This window comes from Petaurus breviceps, unplaced genomic scaffold (assembly GCF_028583685.1).
Source record: "Petaurus breviceps papuanus isolate PSGF00001 unplaced genomic scaffold, PetGlider_PUasm1.0 90730, whole genome shotgun sequence".
NCBI lineage: Eukaryota > Metazoa > Chordata > Mammalia > Diprotodontia > Petauridae > Petaurus > Petaurus breviceps.
This window is the reverse complement of record NW_027187324.1, coordinates 7,845,111-7,865,578: the sequence shown is the minus strand read 5'-3', so window position 1 is coordinate 7,865,578 and position 20,468 is coordinate 7,845,111.

The following is a 20,468-nucleotide window of genomic DNA, read 5'->3' as shown; positions in this document are numbered from 1 at the left end:
AGTGGAGAAGAGAATAAAGGTTCATAGGATCATAAGTTTAAGGCTGGAAGGACTCTTCAAGGCCACACCACCCAATCCACTCTTCTCTCTTTAAAAATAGAGAAATGGGGGCTCAGGAAGCATAAATGGTTTGCCAAGATCAAAAAGGTAGGAAGTAGCAGAACCAGGATTTGAATTTAAGCCTCTTTGCCCTCTGCATCATTCCACTCTTTTTATTGAACCACATTGCATCCAAAAGGGGAAAAAACATTTACTGCACATTTCAGATATTTGTTGCTGGTCTGGACTGTAATTCTGGCAGTAGGGTTAAATCAGAACCCCCAAACCCTTCCTAATTGGCCTGAAGTTCTCCTGTAGTTTTCCTAACAAAGATCTGGGCTTGGAATGAGTTTCTAAGACTGCTTTAAAGCCTAAAGAAGATAGGATTTGGGGATTAAGGAAGAAGACAACTAAGGTAACATTTAGACTTGCAATGATAGATGTTTCACCAAATTTGAATATAATTCCATACAATTTTGCAAAGTTATATGGTTTGAGTAATTTTCCAAATTAGAATCACTGTCTTTCTTTTAAATAGCACCGTTATCTCTGCTTTTCTGACTTGATTAATTTGGCAATTCAACCATTTGCAGTGTATATGTCCAATTTTGAAGAAATTGAAATGCTTTTTATCCTTTTCAGTGACTTGAAATTCTGAAGTTGAGCTAGATATTTATAGCAGAGTAGATGGGTAGAATATAGAGCTCCAGGAGCTGCTGAGAAAAATTAGCAAGCTTTAATAAACTTCATGCATGACTTGATTGCAGTTGTACATCAAAAGAAAAAAAACAAATATAGTCACTAATTAATTCACCTTAGAATAGCATCTATTTGTTTAAAATAAGCAGTTTAGTGAAAAGATTACAGATAATACAGTTTAAAGAATCTCTAGTGGGTGACTTTGCTTAAAATTTCCAGCATCTAGACCGATTTAGATGATTTTCCATTGACTATTACAAACCTTAAGCTGTTAATTTAAAAGACATGGTAATAGTTTTATATTGTTGCTTTTTGTGTTTCTTTTTATTTTATATATTATTCATTCAAAGTCTATTAGTATGTTACTGGTAAAAATTACCACATGGAATCCTTAAAATATACATCCTTTATATCTTGTTATTGTTTCATTTTGGGGGGGATATTTTTCTTTACCCCATTTTCAGATTACTTTTTTGCATAATTTCCCTCATGAAGTGCTTCCATTTTCAATAGTAATAACCACAGACCCATCCTTTTATTTTTTTATTTTTTTGCTTTTTGGAGGGCAATTGGGGTTAAGTGACTTGCCTAAGGTCACATGGCTAGTTTGTGTGTGTGTGTGTGTGTGTGTGTGTGTGTGTGTGTGTGTTAAGTGTCTGAGGCCAGATTTGAACTAAGGTCCTCCTGACTCCAGGGCCAGTGCTCTATTCACTGTGCCACCTAGCTGCCCCTGCCCCATCCTTTATTAAGGGGATTTGGACTACATTTTAGTCCAATTCTCTTTTTGCAAATAAGAAAAAAAGAGTCATAGTAGTTCAGTGTTTTGCAAATGGTCAGATAGGTTCTTTATACAACTAGAATTTGAGCTTTGAAACTTTTTCTCTGATCCTATTCATTTAAATCATGGTAATTCAGGTGAATCTGAATTCTTTACCAGTGGAATGGAATTTCTATTAGATCTTACTGAGCTGAAAAGACTTTGTAGAATCACAGGTTCATTGAATCTTAGATTTAGAGTTGGAAAGGACCTTAAAATTTTTATTTTAAAGAAGAGAAAACTAACAGGTTCAGATGTCAAAGATATATACAACGACAATCTATCAAACAAGGACCAAAATAGTTATGCTTGGTCACCTAATAATGTTTTTGTTGTTCTGCTTTTTCCCGCTTAACCCTCACCAAAAAAGGTATGAAAGAGTTCTAAAGTATCAAAGAAAAAGTCTTCTATGTAGTAGATACTATTCGAGATTTTAAATTACTTAAATTTCCTTCTTTCAGGATGTTTCTGATCTCACTGGCTAAGTCACTCTCTCTCTCTCTCTCTCTCTCTCTCTCTCTCTCTCTCTCTCTTCCTTTCTCTTTCTCTCTCTCACACACATACAAACACATACAATATTTCTTTAAACAATATAAGGTAGTATATAAGACGTCAATGATTATAAAATTAGTTTTAATTGATTTCTAAGATTCCCATATACCTTGATGATTCTTTAGTCAATGACCTGGACAATTAATGCCAATAGGAAAGAAGAGATAATTGTGTACTAAGGTCATCGAGAAAAGCTTCAAAGGAATTTAGGTTGGGGGAGGGCTGAGAGTAACCTCTTTGAGGGCAGAGACTAATGAAACAGAAAATACTAAAAACCTTTGGTATGAAGGTTCTTAGGGACACCAAGTAGATTAGAGAGGCAACTACATGGTATAGTGGATAGAGTGTCAGGTCTGGAGTCAAGGAAGAGTTCAAATCTGACCTCAGTCATTTAGTAGTTGTGTGATCCTAGGCAAGTCACTTAACCCTGTGTGCCTCAGTTTCCTCATCTGTAAAATGAGCTGGAGAAGGAAATGTCAAGTCACTCCAGTATCTTTGCCAAGAAAACCTTAATAGGATCCTAAAGAGTTGGACATGACTAAACAGTGAGAAAAAGTAGACTAGCCTTCTGAATTGAAGGTCTTTCAAAAATTTTTTCCTCTATAATGTTGTTGAAATTATATAAATTATTTTCTTATTTCTGCTCACTTCACTCTGAAGTGTAGAAGTGTATAAGTCTTACCAGTTGACTTTGAAGCTGTCCATTCCATCATTTCTTACAGTACAATAAAATCACTGATAGCAATTCAGTTGCCCCATTTATCGGTGTTTTTGTAAGCATCCTCAAAAGTTAATCTGTACCTGGTAAGCTGAACTTTTCTAGGGAATGTAGGTGTTCTCTTCCTATCTTCCTATTTGTCCTGAATTTTGCCTCACTAATGTGAAAAACAATATAGAGCAATGGTTGACAAGGGTAGGTTACCTATTAAGGTATGGTTCATAGAAGTGGGGAGCAAATAGCTAAAAATAATGCCAAGTTTTTTATTTAGACTGGTTTGGTCATCACATCAATACAGCAAAGGGTGTCAGGAGGTTGAATTTATTTTGGAGGAATGATGATAAATTCAAAAGCAATGTGTCTGTTCAGTTAAATGATAGGAAACTCATTCTATAGCCTCTGGCAGAGTACTTCACATAGTTAGATGCTTAAAAATGAATTTTAATGATCAAAATGTTAGTCAGGTTTCTCCAAAATGAAACAGGGAAAATTAAAAGATTGGACCCGGGGGAAGTGGAAAGAAAAGAATGATGGAAGTAAGCTCATTTTTTTGAATTAAACAGTTATTCATGTAATAATCATTAGAAGATTCTACCTCTTAATAATAATAATAAGCACTTAGTAGGTATCAGGCACTATGCTAAGTGCTTTATAATTATTACTTCATTTAATCCTCACCACAATCCTGTCAGGTAAGTGCTATTACTATCCCCATTTTACAGATGAGGCAACTGAGGCAAATTGTGACTTGTCCAGCTAAGTGTCTAAGGTTGGATTTGAAGAAAAATTTTACATCTCCAGGCCCCATGCTTTATCTACTGTGCCACCTAACTGATACACTTAATTTTTAATATTATTTTTGCTAAACATATAATTTATAAATGAAGTTTAATAAAAATTTACCTACAAATCCTTAACTGTTATTTCCAGAATTTTCTATAGAAAGCAAGACGCTTTCAGCCATAGAACATGACATCTTTGTCAAAATCCTACTAAAGAACTGTGGCAGAAGTCATGATTTGTTTTGAATCTGAAAATGAGAGAATAATATATAGAAGAATTAATTTTCTCAATTAGAAATTATAGAATAACATAATTTCAGGGTTAGAAAGGACCTCAGTAATCATTTAGTTCAGCCTAAACCTAAAAAGCAATATTGCATATTAATATTATCAATAAGGGATAGTCATTCAACCACCTTTAAAAGTCCTCTCATGGAGAACCCATTACCTCTTAAAGTAGCCCATCCCACTTTTGTCCAGCTCTAATTATTAATAGGTTTTCCTGAAGTCCAGACTATACTTGCCTATTTGTAACATCCACTCATCACTACTCTTTTCACTTTCTGATACCATACTAAATAAGCTGAAACCTCCTTCTGTGTGGTAGTCTTTCAAACTTCTGAAGACTCATATTTTTCCTGATTCTTCTCTTCTTCAAGATAAACATTCTTGATTCTTTCAAGTAATCCTTATATGACATAGATTTCAGTAAGACCCTTTACCATCCTGGTTGTTTTCCTCTGGATGCTGTCCGTTAATTAGTATCTTTTAAAAACTATGATTCCCAGAACTAAACACAAGTGATACTTTAGCAATGGTCTGCCCAACCTGAGGGACATTGGCCTCCTTACCACTGGAATCTATGTCTCTTTTCTAGGTAAAAACTTGGAATATGTTGTTTTAGAAACTGGGATCAGTTTCTGTAATGGATTATAATTGTTTTTTTCCTGTGAAGATTCTCCAGAAAAGTAATAATTTAAAAAATGCAATGGTGTAGAATTTGTTCTTTGTTATTTTGAAAATTCATGGGAAATTCTCCATAACTGCTTTTAAGACACTTCTTGTGTAAGTAGATTTTCTTTTTATAAGAGCATGTTCTGAGAAGCTCTGACAGCCTCTTCAGCAAAAGAGCCAGGATTGTCAGCCATTGATGCAAAAACTTGAATCTGCTTTGACACCCCAGAATAAGCTTCTGGCAATGTTATGTCTTCCTTTTAGATGTTTGGATAAATCACACAGCTCAGAAACTGCATCATACATTATGCCTAAGTTATAAACAAATGCTGCTGAGGTAAGGATATTCTTTAGTCCACTGTACTTTGCTTGGTGTTTTGAATCTCTAAATGTGTCACTTGGATACATCAGTAAAATGTTTGCTCAGGGCTTGGATATGCATTCCAAATGGCTTTTATAGATCTCTTATTTGAATCAACCAAATAGAACTCAACATCACTACCAATTCTAAGCAGTTGCATTTTCTGCAAAACAGCAATGTTACTATTTATGCAAAGGGAATCATCATGGGAGATGCTAGGGAAAAACATGGGAGATTACTTACTTGAAATACTCTTATTAAGTCCTTAGATTTCTTAACTGCCAAGAAAGTTCTGAATTCATACCCCAAATCTTTTAGTATAGTGTCATGGGAGTTTGAATATTTTAGTACAAAAATAATTTAAAATTATAGATAAACTCTATGACAATTATCAAAATTAAATCAGCAATTGCTATGTAAGTGATTATTAGGTCCCTCTTTCCCTTATGAAATTGATTCCCTTCCAACTTTCAGAAGTCACATCTTGTGTAAAACCTTTTCTGATGAACCTTAACCAATCCCACCTTGCTAGGTAGATTAAATATGTATGGATACAAGTTTTACTTGCAAAAAGACAAATCTAAGGTTGATATAAGGGAAAACTTCTTAATAATATGCACCATCTTCAAGTGGAATGGGTTTTCTTTGGAGGTAGTGACTTCCTTCTCATGTGAGTGCATCAGAGTATGGAATACTGTTTGAAATATAATAAAGAGGGAATCTTTAGACTAGAAAACAGTTGATGTCCCCTCTAACTGTGAAATTTTGTGAAGCTGAGATTCTTGCAGTGCATACTTTATTTTTTTTTCCTTTTCTTGATTTCCAGTTCCCTTTTATATGTTGTCTTCCCCCATTAGAACATAAGCTCCTTGAGGGCAGGGACTGTTTTTCTTTTATCTTGTGTTTATAATTGTAGACTGTAGCATAGCATCTGACACATAACTAGTCTTGAATAAATACTTCTTGATCTTTCAGTATGACTTAATAATGTGAATTGTGTCACAGATAATTTTTAAACGGTAGATATTTCTCAAATCATTTCTATTGAGCATTGACATATGATTCTAAATTTACCTTTAGATATGATTGATATTTGGAAATGAGCACTTTAAATAACGAAGTCACACTAAAAAGGTCTATTTCAGGTGAAAGAGAACAAAGTCACGTTCTCTGTGTTACATCAGTCTCGGTTCTCATTTCATGACACAAAATGGACAAATCTCAATCCAGGGAAGTAGAAAGCATCAACTTAGAGGAGCATAGGCTTATATCAAAAGGTTGCTGGTTCACACTTTTCCTGAAATGGAATGTGTGTGTGTGTGTGTGTGTGTGTGTGTGTGTGTGGAGAGGGTAATTTAAATAATTTAGTGTTTTGATTTAAAAGGCTTTCTAGTATAACTCCTGCTGGGCTAGAGTAAACACAACTCCTATTTATATCAACAAAGGCTTTAATGAATTGGAATGGGTAACAGTATCAAGAAATACTTGAAAGGAAAAAAATTAAATATACACTAATCAAGAACAGATTATTTTATTTTACTTATATGTTCCTGGTTAATATTCTTGCTGATATGTTCCTAGTTAATATTCTTCTCCATTTAAGTCATTTCATTTCCCTCTATCATGTGATCTTACAAGTGCCTGGGGTTTCATGTGTTTTCTTCACTCTATTGATGCTAGTCAAGTGTTTGGCATACTCAAGTGGAAAGATACTGGAGTCAGAAGACCTGAGTTCAAGGCCCAGATCAGACATCAACTACCTGTGTGACCATATATGTCATGTAACTTTAATGATATTTCCCCCCTCTCTTCTGTAAATAAAAAAAATACATAATATCTGAAATATTCATTGATATTTCATCATGGTTATTGGGATTAAAATAATTTGTAAACTTAGAATCAATGGATATAGCAGCAATGAAATATTCACAGTGCCGACAGCACCTGCAAATATGCTGACATAGTTCTCAATTGTGAAATATAACAGACTCTCCATATAGAAGACAGAAGCAAAACACTTATTCAGATACCAGAAAATCAAACCCCAACACCAGAAAGTCAAATCCATCATAGTAGCAAAGAAGATATTACACAATAGCACAGCAAGAAACCACACAGTCCTTTAGCCTTTACTCAAACAAACACTCACAAGTGTAGCTGTCTTCCTGGGTACTTCATCTCTCTCTCCCATCTAGTTGCTCTGACTCCCAGCTTCCTGTGGGCTCTGCTCCACCTTTCAGCAAACTCTTCCTACCAAGCTCCATGAAGTTATATTCAGTCTATTATGGGGCAGGGAAGATCTTCAAATTCCCTTAGGCTTATTAAGGGGCAGAAAGATCTTCAAATTCTCATTAACATTATTATAGTGGATCTCAGAGTTAGAAGGATTCTCAGAGACTATTTAACCCAATTTATGCTTGAAAAAATCCTGCCTTTTGTCATTCAGTCTCCCTTTGAAGACCTATAAAATACATTAGCTCACAAAACAAGCTACCTGAATCTTGAACAACTTCAATGATTAGTACTTGAAGGCAGTTATCATGGTTTTCCCCAAGTTTTGTCTTCCTTAGATTATATATCCCCAGTTTCTAAACTCACTTCTTAGTGTAGCATGATGCATAAAGCACTGGACATGGAGTTAGGAAGTTCTAGGTTCAAATATCACTTCATACTTACTAGCTATTTGACACCAAGTCCTTTAACCCAAGCTTCATTTTTCTCATCTATAATGAGTATAATAATAGCTCTTATCTACCAGGGCTGTTAGGATCAAGTGATAAGGATGCATGTTAAGTGCTTTGTAAGCATTTTATAAGTCACCATACAAATGTGGGAGATGGTCCACTCTTTGCCTCTGTTAATGCAGCTAGGATATAACTGATTTTTGCTTTTTTGGCCACCATGTCACAGTTTGAACTCATAACTTGCAGTTATTTAAACAACTCGGATCTTTTCATACAGTTTGCTTCTATTTATGCCTCTATCATCCTATACTTGTGGAGTAGACTTCTTCTGAATCCAAGTCAAGTATTTCACACTTATCCCTGTTAAATTTTATTCTATCCCATGTGATGTATTGTTCTAGTGTTCTGAGATCCTTTTTTTGTATTTTGGTTGTATCTCTGGGGTCTTGGTAGTTTGTTAGTCAGCCAACATCTTTCCCATTTCTTGTTACTTGCAAATCTGACAATTGAAGGTCTTCTATGCTTTCATCCAAGTCACTGATAAATGCCTTGCATAGCACAGGTCCCAGAACAGATTCCGAGGGTATTTCAAGTCTCTACAAGTTGATACCACCCCTTTAGATAACTATTCTTTGTGTCCAGATACTAAGAATGTTTTGAATCCAACCAATTATACTACCACCTGGTCTATATCTCTCCATTCTATCCACAAACATAGCATGTGAGATTTTTAGTACTTTGCTGAAATCAAGATTTCTTCTGTAGACAGCATTTCCTTGATCTTCCAGTCTAATTATCTCGTCAAAATAGTAAATGAACTTAGTCTGGCATGATCCACAATTGTTTAAGCCATGATAGCTTTTAAGGGATGATCATTTCCCTTTCTAAACATTCACTAACCATCCCTTTAGCTATAGTGTTCTATAGATATGTGAGCTGTTATTATTGATAAAAGCTTATTGATTGACTCCTTCAGTGAGAAAAGCATTCATATTAACCATATGAAGTAGCTATAAGAATTAATAAAACTTTGTCTAATATTTTAGTGGTGATTAGAGATAACAATATTGCACTTCCTGTCTCACAGGGTGATGGTGAGGAAAGTACTTTGCAAATGATAAAGTACTATATAAATGTACCATTATTATTTTAATTAATAACAATAATCCATATTATCACTTTTGTAACACTTGGTCATTACTGCCATAGTATCTCTTATATGCTTCCCCTACTTTCCATTCCAGTGATTGTCACACTAGTTCAGGCCTTCACTGTCTCTTATGTAGTCTATTGAAATTATATCTTTACTCTCTTCTTTGCCTCAAGTTTAATCTTCCCTTTCCAATATATCTTTTATACCAGTGGCAAAATCATCTTTCTACTCCACAGATCTGATTATGTTATTTTCCTCCCTGGAGACTTCCAGCGACTGTTCATTCCTTTCAGGATAAATCCTTAGCTTGCCATTTAAAGTCCTAGAACTGAATTCCAGCCTGTATTATCAACCTTATTTGTCATTGTTTCCCTTAATATGCTCTACATTATGGCTAAACTGAGACATTTGTAGATTGCTCCTAAACTTGTCCAACACTTTCCAATCTCTGGGCATTTGTGCATGCCATACTGCATGCAGGAAAAAAAAAATTCCACAACTTCCCTTGTGGAGAGTTATTCCTTCAAAACCCAAGTCAAGTATTATTTCTTTCAGAAACCTTTTCCCGATCCCCTTAGCTAGAAGTGATTCCCCTTAGTAATTGACTGGAGCTTTATTTTTATTTGGGCTGGAATCTGTTTTGGCAATATAACTTCTGGTCTGAAGTCACAGAATTCTGACCTCTTTGCTGGTAATGACTTCTGTTTTTATCATTGCATTCCAAAAAGATCACAGAGTCATTAGAACGGTGCTTTGGAAATAGCAGACCCTTAATAATTGTTCATTCAATTAAACCATTTTTTCAAAACCGATCTAAGGTATTTATATTGCACAGTGGAAAAATTAGTCTAATTAAGCAATAATATTTTTCAATAGTTTAAGAGCCAAGGAAAAGGCGATAAAGATATAAGAAGTTGCAAGAAAGGAGAGATCATATCCTTTCAAACCTAGATTTCCAAACCAAAGACTTCCCAGGTATTTGCTCTCAAGTTAATCACTCCCCTTTCCAGTTTATGTGATAAAATTTCCTTAGTTATCATTTGATGGTGTCATTCCCTTCCTCAAGAATATGCAGTGGTTGCTCACTGTGGATCATATCATATCTAAACTTCTCTGCCTGACATATAAGGAAGCCCATACTGACTCTCAAGCCCTACCTCCCACAATACTTATACATTGATGCTTTTTTCACTTTTACTGTTCTTAAATTTTTCTTTTACTTCCTTAGTTGCCATAAAATTAATAATCTCTTTTGTCAGTATTCATCACTCAGCATCTTTCCAATTAATTGGGATCAGGTGAAGTAATCTAGTGTTACAAGAATAGTTCTTGCAAGAAATGTCTCACTATTTAGGAGTACTTCATAGGAAAAGATACAGTTTGTGGAAAAGGAGATTACAATATAAAAATATCAAGTGAATGTGTAATTAATTAAGATCTTATGAAAATAAAATAATATCCAATATTAAGATGAGCTTTGTAGTTAATCTGGAAACTCTTATTTTTATTTTTGTAGTAATGTATAAGATAGGAAATGCACTTCATTTTTTTCTTTTTTTTCAAATGAATTTTTTAAATGCTTTATTAACTTCTGATTTACATCATTCATTTCCACCAGATTTTGTGTTACAAATTTTCTCCCCATTTTTCCCCTGCCCACTGACCCAAAATAGCAGTCCCAACAGGATATCCCCTCCTCCAATCTGCTCTCTCCCATATTTTCTCCAATACCTCTTTCGACTTTTCCAGTGGATATCTATGCCCCAGTGCCTGTACATCTTATTTCCCAATTACATGTAAAATAACATTAATAATAGTATATCTATATCTATATCTATATATCTATATCTATATATATTTGAGTATTTGATTTTAAAACTTTGAATTCCAGATTCATTCCCTTCCTCCCTTGTCTTCCACCCTTACTGGGAAGATAAGCAGTTCAGTATAGGTTGTACACGTGTGGCTAATGAAAAACAATAACATAGTAGATATATTGTAAAAGACTGACTATGTTTCCCTCCCTCCTATCCCACCTCCCACTTGTTCAATTCTCTACTTTGATCCCGTCCCTTTTCAAAAGTGGATGCTCCCAACTTCCCTCCCCACCAGCCTGACCTCCCTTCCATCATCCCCCCTCTCATCCCCTTCCCCCCCCACTCTCCTAGAGGATGAGATACCCTATTTATTGTGTATTTCATTCCATCCTCGAGCCAAATTCAATGGGAATAAGGTTGATCCATTCCCTTTTGCCTTTCTATTCTTCCCCTCCATTGTAACCATTTCCCCTTGCCTCTTCTATATGAGATAGTTTACCCCATTCTGTCTCTCCCCATCTCCTCCCATTATATTCCTCTCTCACCTCTTAATTTCACCTTTTAAGTATCATCCCTTCCTGTTAAATTGGTCCTTTGCCCTCTATCTATGTATACCTGTAAACATATATACACACATTCACATATGTATTCATATGCCCATGTACCCTCATATATATATATTCCCTTCAATTACTGAGAAAAGTTACAAGTCACAAGTTACAATTGTTGTTTTTCCATGTAGGAATGTTAATAGTTCAGCTTTGATAAGTTCCTTATGATTTCTTTTCCCTGTTTACCTTCTCATGCTTCTCTTGCTTCTTGTATCTGAATGTCAAATTTTCTATTCAACTCTGGTTTTTTCATCAAGAATGCTTGAAAGTCCATTGAGTTTCCACTGAATTCCACTGAATGACCATATTTTCCCCTGAAACATGATACTCAGTTTTGCTGGGTGGGTGACTCTTGGTTTTATTCACAGCTCCTTTGCCCTCTGGAATATCATATTCCAAGCCCTTCAATCCCTCAGTGTAGAAGCTGCTAGATCCTGGGTTATCCTGATTGTTTTTCCACAATATTCAAATTGTTTCTTTCTGGCTGCTTGTAATATTCTCTCCTTAATCTGGGAATTCCAGAACCTGGCTATAATATTCCTAGGAGTTTTCTTTTTGGGATCTTTTTCAGGAGGTGATCAGTTGATTCTTTCAACCTCTATTTTGCCCTCTGGTTCTAAAACATCAGGGGAGTTTTCTTTGAGAACTTCCTGGAGGCTGATTTCTAGGTTCTTACTTTGGTCATGGCTTTCAGGTAGTCCAATAATTTTTAAATTATCTCTCCTGGACCTATTTTCCAGGTCAGCGGTTTTTCCCATGAGATATTTCACATTACCTTCTATTCTTTCATTTGTTTGGATCTGTTCAACACCATCTTGGTTTCTCATAAAGTCATTAGCTTCCATTTGCTCCAATCTAATTCTGAAGCAATGATTCTTCTCATTGAGCTTTTGAGATCCTTTTTCCATCTGGCAAATTTGGCTTTTGAAGGCGTTCTTCTACTCATTGCCTTTTTGAGCCTCTTTTGCCATTTGAGTTAGTCTATTTTTTAAGGTGTTATTTTCCTCAGTCAGGCTGTTGACTCTTATTTTGTAATTTTCTTGCATTGTTCTCATTTCTCTTCCCAATTTTTCCTCCACTTCTCTTGTCTGCTTCTTAAGGTCCTCTATGGCCTGTAACCAGCTTGTATTTTCCTTTGAAGCTTTTGGTGCAAGAGTTCTGACTTCACTGTCTTCCTCCTGTTCCATGCTTTGCTCCTTTTTGTCCCCAAAATAGAAGTCTAACGTTGGAATCTTCTGTCTGCTTTCTTTCCTTTGCCTGGTCATGTCGCCCCTCAGCCACTTGACCCCTGGGCTTTTTGCCACAGTAGGACACTGCCACCAGACAGGGGAGCTTTCGTCCAAATGCTGGGGTTTTCTCAGCTGCTGGAGGTATTAGATGGGTGCCCTCTCTGAGGTCTCCACATGCTCTGGAAAGCTGGACACACACCTCAGGACCTCAACCCTAGACTGCAATTGAGATCCTTTGTGGGTTCTGCAGCTCCAAAGTTTGTTTAGAGTCCCCTTTTACATGGATTGGGGAAGGTGTAAGCCAGAGCCCAGTGGAGGTCCTGCTTCTACTATGGCATCTTGACTTGGCCCCTACATCATTTTTTTCTGATCTCTAAAATTCTTCTTTAGGGGCAGCCAGGTGGCATAGTGAATAGAGCACCAGCCCTGGAGTCAGGAGGTTCTGAGTTTAAATTCAGCCTCAGACACTTGACACACTTACTAGCCATGTGACTTTGGGCAAGTCACTTAAACCCAATTGCCATTCAAAAAAATATGGCTATTGATAGCTTTGATTCCCTCCATCTGAAAACTGCATGATAATATCCTTTGACTATTTATCAACTGGGAAATAGCCCTTATTTTTATACATTTAGTTCAGTTCTCTACATATTTGAGAATTTAGGCCTTTACTAGAGAAATGCTGTAAATCCCATCCTCCAATTTTCTGTTTTCCTCCCAGTTTTGCCTGCAATTAGCTTTCTTTGTGCAAACCCTATTTAGCTTCATGTGATCAAAATTTTCTATTTTATGTCCTGTGATCCTCTCTATTTTTCATTTGGTCATAAGATTTTTCCACATCCATAGATCCAAAGGCACATTTTCCCATGATCCCCTAATTTACTTATGATATCAACTTTTGTGTCTAAATCAATTATCCATTTTGACCTTACCTTTGTATACATTGTAATATGTTGGTCTGTGCCCAATTTCTGCCAAATTGTTTTCCAATTTTCACAGCAGTTTTTGTCAAATGTTGAGTTCTTATCCAAAATCTTGGATCTTTGAGTTTGTCAAACACTGGATAACTGTGCTCATTTACTACTGTTGATTGTGTACCTAATCCAGGGTTGGGGACCCTGCAGCCTCAAGGCCACATGTGGCCTTCTAGGTCCTTGGGTGAGGCCTTTTGACTGAATCCAATTTTTACAGAACAAATCCTTTTATTTTGCCTTGTCTGAGATCATGATTATTTCCCCTACTTTTTTTAACCACAACTGAAGTATAATAGATTTTGCTCCAGTCTTATTTTAACTCAGTTTAAGTGTTTCTTGTAAACAACATTTTTAAAATTTTGATTTCTAATGCATTCTGATATTTGCTTCTATTTTATGGGTGAATTCATCCCACTTTTTCACAGTGCATTTTCATCAGTGAATTTTTGTAGCCCTTTTTTTTCCATTTGTTTAATTCTATTTTTAAGCTCTTATTTTATTCATATTTTTGTTTCTTATGTCATTTGTCTTTTTATAATTTTCTTCCTTTGCTTTCATTTCTTTACCTAATTTTTCTTCTACCACTCTTATTTGATTTAAAAAATAGTTTTAAAATTCTTCCAGGAATTCTTGTTGGGCTTTTGTCCAGTTCACATATTTTTTTCCCTTTGAGGGTTTGCTTGTAGCTGTATCGACTTCATTGTCTTCTCTGTTTTTGTTTTGATCTTCCCTGTCACCATAGTATTTTTTTAGGGTCAAAGGGCGTGGCATTACTTTAAAGTTGTTTGGAGGGGAATGTCGGGAGAACTAACCTGAGTGCTTTCTCTACGGAACTATTTTAGCTCTGCTCCAGAAGACTAAACAAATGGCATCTTAAAGATTTTATTTCTCTTGTATTTTTCATCCTTTATTTGGGATTCCTCCCTCCCTTCTTCTCTTCCTCTCTCCCTTCCTTCTTTCCTTCATATATTTATGGTATATATGTGTGATTTTATTATATATTTAAACAAAAAATGCAATAAAAATGAGAAAGAAAACAGATCAATAAACCCTAGATATCAAGTCACAAGTTAAGTAGAACTTGGAGGTTGGTAACACCATTGAAAGATAAAAAAGAGGTAAAGGGTAGTTTGGGTGGAAGATGATAAATCAAGTTTGGAACTTGCTTGAGTTAGTGTTGAGTCATTTACATGGAGTTGTGAATGGAGGAGGCAGTATAGGACTGGAACTCTAAGATTTTGGGTTTGGAGATAGGGATCTGGGAATCATTCCAACACTAGTTATAATTGCAGTCATTGGAATGGATAAAAAAAGATGGAGAACAGAGCATAAGACACGGTTGTGTTTACAGTCCCTCTGGGGAACAAGACATATATTCATGAAAAAAATTAACTGAAAGTGTCAAGTGAGTGATATATTTGGGATATGCTATGTGAATTCAGAGGAAAAAGTGATCACTCTGAGCTACAATCATCTGGTAAATGCATTTTTCTTGACATATATAGTCATTATATATTCAAAGGTAATAGTACTTAGAACACAACTTTCCTTGTGAATGAATATATCTGGGAAATCAAACCATTTGATGCAAACCAAGAGTCTGATTAAATGGAAATTTCAGTCTCTACTAGAAGGGCCTGGTAAATCTGTTTCTTATTGGAGCTACTGAAGAGCATACTAGAATATGACATGTGGTCCCAGAATGGAGTCTATGTTCTGGTGATACTAGAATGACTTAAGGAGTCGTGCTTAGGCTATGGCTTCACTAATGATGTGTACTGGAATGTTGTAGCTCCAGGAGTAGCCTATACAGTTTTTATTTGGTAAAATTATGATTTTTACACCCTTTTGCTTTTACAATACTATGTTTTCCCTGTCCTCTCCCTTTCCCCAGATTAAAGAGCCATCCTTCACGACAAAGAATATTTTCTTAAAAGAGAGAAAGAGAAAAAATCATCAGTTAAAAACAATGATTTCATTAAAAAATCTGATGCCATATGTATTGCTACACACCTATGATTTTAAATGGTTAAATCCTTTTTAAATGGTTTAAAATCCTTTAAAAAATAGGTCAAAGGAAGTGTTCCATCATATCTCTTCTTTCAGTCCAAAGTTGGTCATTGTAATTTTGAAACATTCAGTCTGATTGTTTTGTAATTGTTTTTCTTTCCATTTACATTGTAATCATTGGGCATATTGTTTTCTTGGCTCAGTTTACTTTACTTTGCATAATATATATCTTTCCATGCATCTTTGTAATCATCATGTTTCTTGTGGCACAACAATATTATGTTATATAATTGTACTAAAATTTATTTAAAGAACACAATGATCAGAAAACTCTTTTGCTGCCATGTAATTTGACATGATAGTGTCTATTAGAAATTTATATAATATTTAAAGCTTTGCAAAATGCTGAAAATATTTAAACCTCATAATCATGAGCTTATTAACCCATTTTTATAAATGAAGAAATGGCTCACATAAATTTATTGATTTCTCCAGAATCACATAGCTAGTAAATGTTTGAGGTGGGACTCAAACATAGGTCTTCCCAGGTTTGTAAGCATGTGTGTTTCCACATAAACACATATGCATGTATGTGTATATAAAAAGACCGATAGATAGATAGATAGCAGCTAGGTGGTGCAGTTGATAGGATGCTGGCCCTGGAATCAGGAACACTCATCTTCCTGGGTTCAAACCTCACACTTATTAGCTGTGTGATCCTGGGCAAGTCACTTAACCTTATTTGCCTCAGTTTCTTTATCTGTAAAATGATCTGGAGAAGGAAATGGAAAACTGGTCTAGTATTTTTGCTAAGAAAACCCCAAAATGGGTTCATGAAGAGTTGGACATGACTGAGCAACACCACCTGTACCTTCAATGTGCATGCATGCCTGTATATACACACCCATACATATACCCATATATACATACAAATACACACTGTACATATATATGCATATGTATATACATATGCACATAGTAATATCAATATCTCTATAATAATCCGGAGGAGCTGAGGGGGTTTTGTTTTTTTCTGTTTCATTTTTTAAAGTTACAAACACTTCTATTAGTGTGCTTGATTAATCCCTAATAGACAGGAGAAATGGGGCTTCCAGGGCAGTTGTACCATGGGTGATGTATAAGGGAATTCCTGGCCACTCTGGTACTCCTGTTAGTCATGTTAGAAGGTTAGGTGAAGGTATACAATAACATCTGATTAAAAACACATATTAATCTTCACATTAAAGTATAGGACAGTTTCCATTGATTTGAGGGAGAAACCTAATGGCTAAATCCAGATCTAGATTAAGCTTCATTTCGATATCAGGGAAATATGAAATATCTATTGAATAGGGAATTCTACAAATTATGTTGGATTTTTTCCAAGTTGAGGGGATACTCAAAGCACCTATGTGGTGGAGTCTGATGTAAGCTGACTATGGATTTATTTGACCTAACATATCTGTTCATTTTGTGTAAATCCTACTTTTTCATAGCAAATCAAAAGAAACAGAAAAAATTATATTGAGTTGACCCATGAATAATCAGACTCTTCCATTTAAAATATGACATAAATCTTAAATTATTAGAATTATACAAGTAAGCAGCAATATCTGAGAGATTTTCATGTATATATTATTTATAGACTCAATTTTAAAGAGAGTGGCAATGCTCATAAAGTAGAGAAAGCAAATACAGCAAGTGTAGACAGTGAATCTGCCTTTCATTTGATAAACTAGGGGTTATTCGTTACTCTCCATCTCTGAACTGTTGGACTGTAAGAAATAAACTGATGGTCTGAGTCTAATTTCTAGAAGAAGAGCACAAACTTAATAAACCCATTTCCACAACTGAGGATGCAGGTGGAATCTTTTGCAGGTAGTATATAGCAAAAGCATATGGTAGTAGAAAGACTTTGAGGCTTAGAGCCTTTGAATCCCACTGACATCTGACATTTAACTTTCTGTATAACCCTGGGCAAATCACTTAATTTCTGTATGCCTCAGGCAGCTCCCTAGGATTTAACTACTAAGTCAAAGATAGCTCCCCAGCTTGCATTGGTGAAGGGTATTCCCATACCAGGAGATCCCCAAACTGAAGAAACCAGAGATTCCAGAGAATTCCACTAGAAATATGTTAGAGGAAAACTGAACCACTTTTATTGTGAGAAATAAAGTAAGGACACAATGATCATCATTGCTATCATTATAAATGAATTCCTAAATTCCGAATGTCTTTTGGACAGTCATTACTAAAACTTAAATTTCTTAGGATACTTTGTCTTGATTTTTCCCTCGTCCCTATCACAATATAATTTTTAACATGCTCATGTTTGCACCTGTTAACTTCTGCCCATTAAAATGGCACATTCTCTGAGTTCATATTCTGTGTCCTTTTTCCTATTTTTTTTCCCAATGACCAACAGAATCTTGAACATTTATAGAGAGGAAGAGGGAAAGGTGATCCAAACCTTTGATTTCATTAGTGTAGGGACCCTTCAGTATGAAACTACCCTCTCTATAGTCTTAGAGAATTGTCTACAGCACTGAGAGATTAATTCACTTGGCCAGGGTCAAGGACTTGAACTCAGTTCTTCCAGGCTCCTAGATTAGCTCTCTACCCATCAAATCATGCTGCTTCTATAGCTTTCACATAATAGATACTTAAGTTTGTCAAATTGAAGTCCCTTTGGGTACTTATTCTGTGTACTCTGACTACTTAACATGCCACTTAACATGTGATTTACTATTATTTAAAGAGAAAATATGATTTCAAACTTTCTAGGGATTTGGCTGTACAGGGAGTAAACCCTGACTGAGAGTGAGACCTGCACAGGTGAATTAATTAATATAGAATGCCTGCATTCAGCTGCCAGTCAGCATTATGACAATTTGCCTTCAGTACAGGTGTGGAATGACTGACAGCAGATTTTTTGAATCTGCGTGGAGAGCCTAAGAACCAAGGCAGCAACCCCTCAGACTGAATACCCATTTTGTAGCATCAATTTTGCACAGCAGAAAGAAATACTAGGGAAGGAAGGAAAACAAATATGTATGTTGGTTTCCCTGAAGTATGTAATTAGGAGGTATAAATAGTACATTCCTCACATTTTACAAATCAACAAACCGAGGATCAGACTTGCCTAGGGTCACACATATGGAGCATACCTCGGATCAATTTCAGGTTTTTTGATTCCAAGTCCAGTACACTTGCCACTTTGTCCTACAATATTTTCTCCCCCAGATGACCCCTCTTCCAAACCTTCTTATTTCTATTGATAACACAACCATTTTTCCAATTCCTAAAATTCTAAAACTTGAAGTTATCTTCTCTCTCTCCCCTTTCCTACCTATCCTGTTTAAAAGGCCTATTGATTCCACCTTCACATTATCTTTCAAATCTATCTTTCTATTTATATTACCACCACCTTAGTTTATGCCTTTAACAACTTTTAGCTGGATTCACAAGGCTTTCTGACTTTGCCTTCTCACATCTCTAACCCATCCCTCCCATAACTGCCAAATTCAACTTCCTAATGTACATGCACATAATTCCCTGGCTCAAGAAACTTCAGTGGCTCCCTATTACCAATTGGATGAAACACAAATTCAAAGTTGCTACCTCCCACCATCCAACTCCAGCCTTTTCAAATTCATTTATACTCTTTCCTTTCAAAAGCTTTCAGTCTGAGAACTAGTAACTCTTTACTGACCTCAGCTTGTACTTCCCTACCTCCAAGTCTTCAACCAGGCTATCCTCCATTCCTGAAATGTACTTCTTTTACATACTAAACTGTCACCCTAGTTACATGACAAAACTCTCCTTTTCCTTTAATTTTTCTTACTGCTTCCACTACCTTCTTCATCAATTGCCCTTGTCCCACTTACGCCCCCCACCTCCACTTTTAAATGAGTCCAGTTGCTGAAAGTGATCTCTGAGTCTTGCAGCTTTCTTTTTATGCAAATCAACAAATATTTATTTTGTTTTGTAAACAGTACTGTCTTTTTCCAATTACATGTAAAGATAGTTTTCAACATTCTTTTTTTAAACTAGGATTTTGAATTCTAAATATAAAAAGCTGATCACCACAGAATTGATGCTTTTGAACGGTGGTACTGGAGAAGACTTTTGAGGATCTCTTGGACAGAAAGGGGATCAAATCAACCAATACTTAAAGTAATTAATTTGGATTACTCATTAGGACAGATACTGAAGATGCAAGTTCAATACTGTGGCCATATACGCAGGATTCATTGTAAAGGACCTTGATCTTGAGAAAGGTTGAAAGCAAAAGGAGAAGAGGATGGCAGAAGATAAGATGGATCGACTGTGTAGGAAGAAATGAACACGAGTTTGGCCAGATTTCAGGAGAGAAGGGAAGACAGAAGGACTTGAAATCTATAGTTCATTGAGTCACAAAGAGTAGGATGTTACTAAATGAATGAACGACAACTACAATCTTATAAAGGGAAATACTGTAGAATGGTTAGAACCTTGATGTTGGAATCAGGAAAACCTAGAGTCACATGCATTCTTAAGCACTTGCTAGCTGTTTGACCATAGACAAGAAACTTAATATATATAAGCCTTAGTTTTCTCATCTGTAAATTAGAACTAATCACGCTAGACTCTGGTGATAAAAGAATAAAAATGAAAATAGTCCTTGACCTCAAGAACCTAACACTGAAAGTAGGGTGTGGGAAAGTGATACACACATACACACGCACACGTACATGCACACACAAATAAATATACAAAATCTATACAAAGTGAAAAGAAGAACAATGATGGGGGGAAGGGGAAAAGTTACTAGCAACTGGAAGAACCAGAACAGGCCTCATTTAGTCACTTTACTTTAGCCTTGAAAGAAGCCAGAGGTTGTAAGAAGCAGTAATGAGAAAGGAATGCATTTCAGGCATATGGAAATGTTCTATGCAGGATGCAGGAGAACAATTAGGCTACAGAAACTGAGACAAATTCTGTAATATTATTTGCAACTGGTCATCATTATCTATCCCATTTATCTATCTATCTATCTATCTATCTATCTATCTATCTATCTATCTAT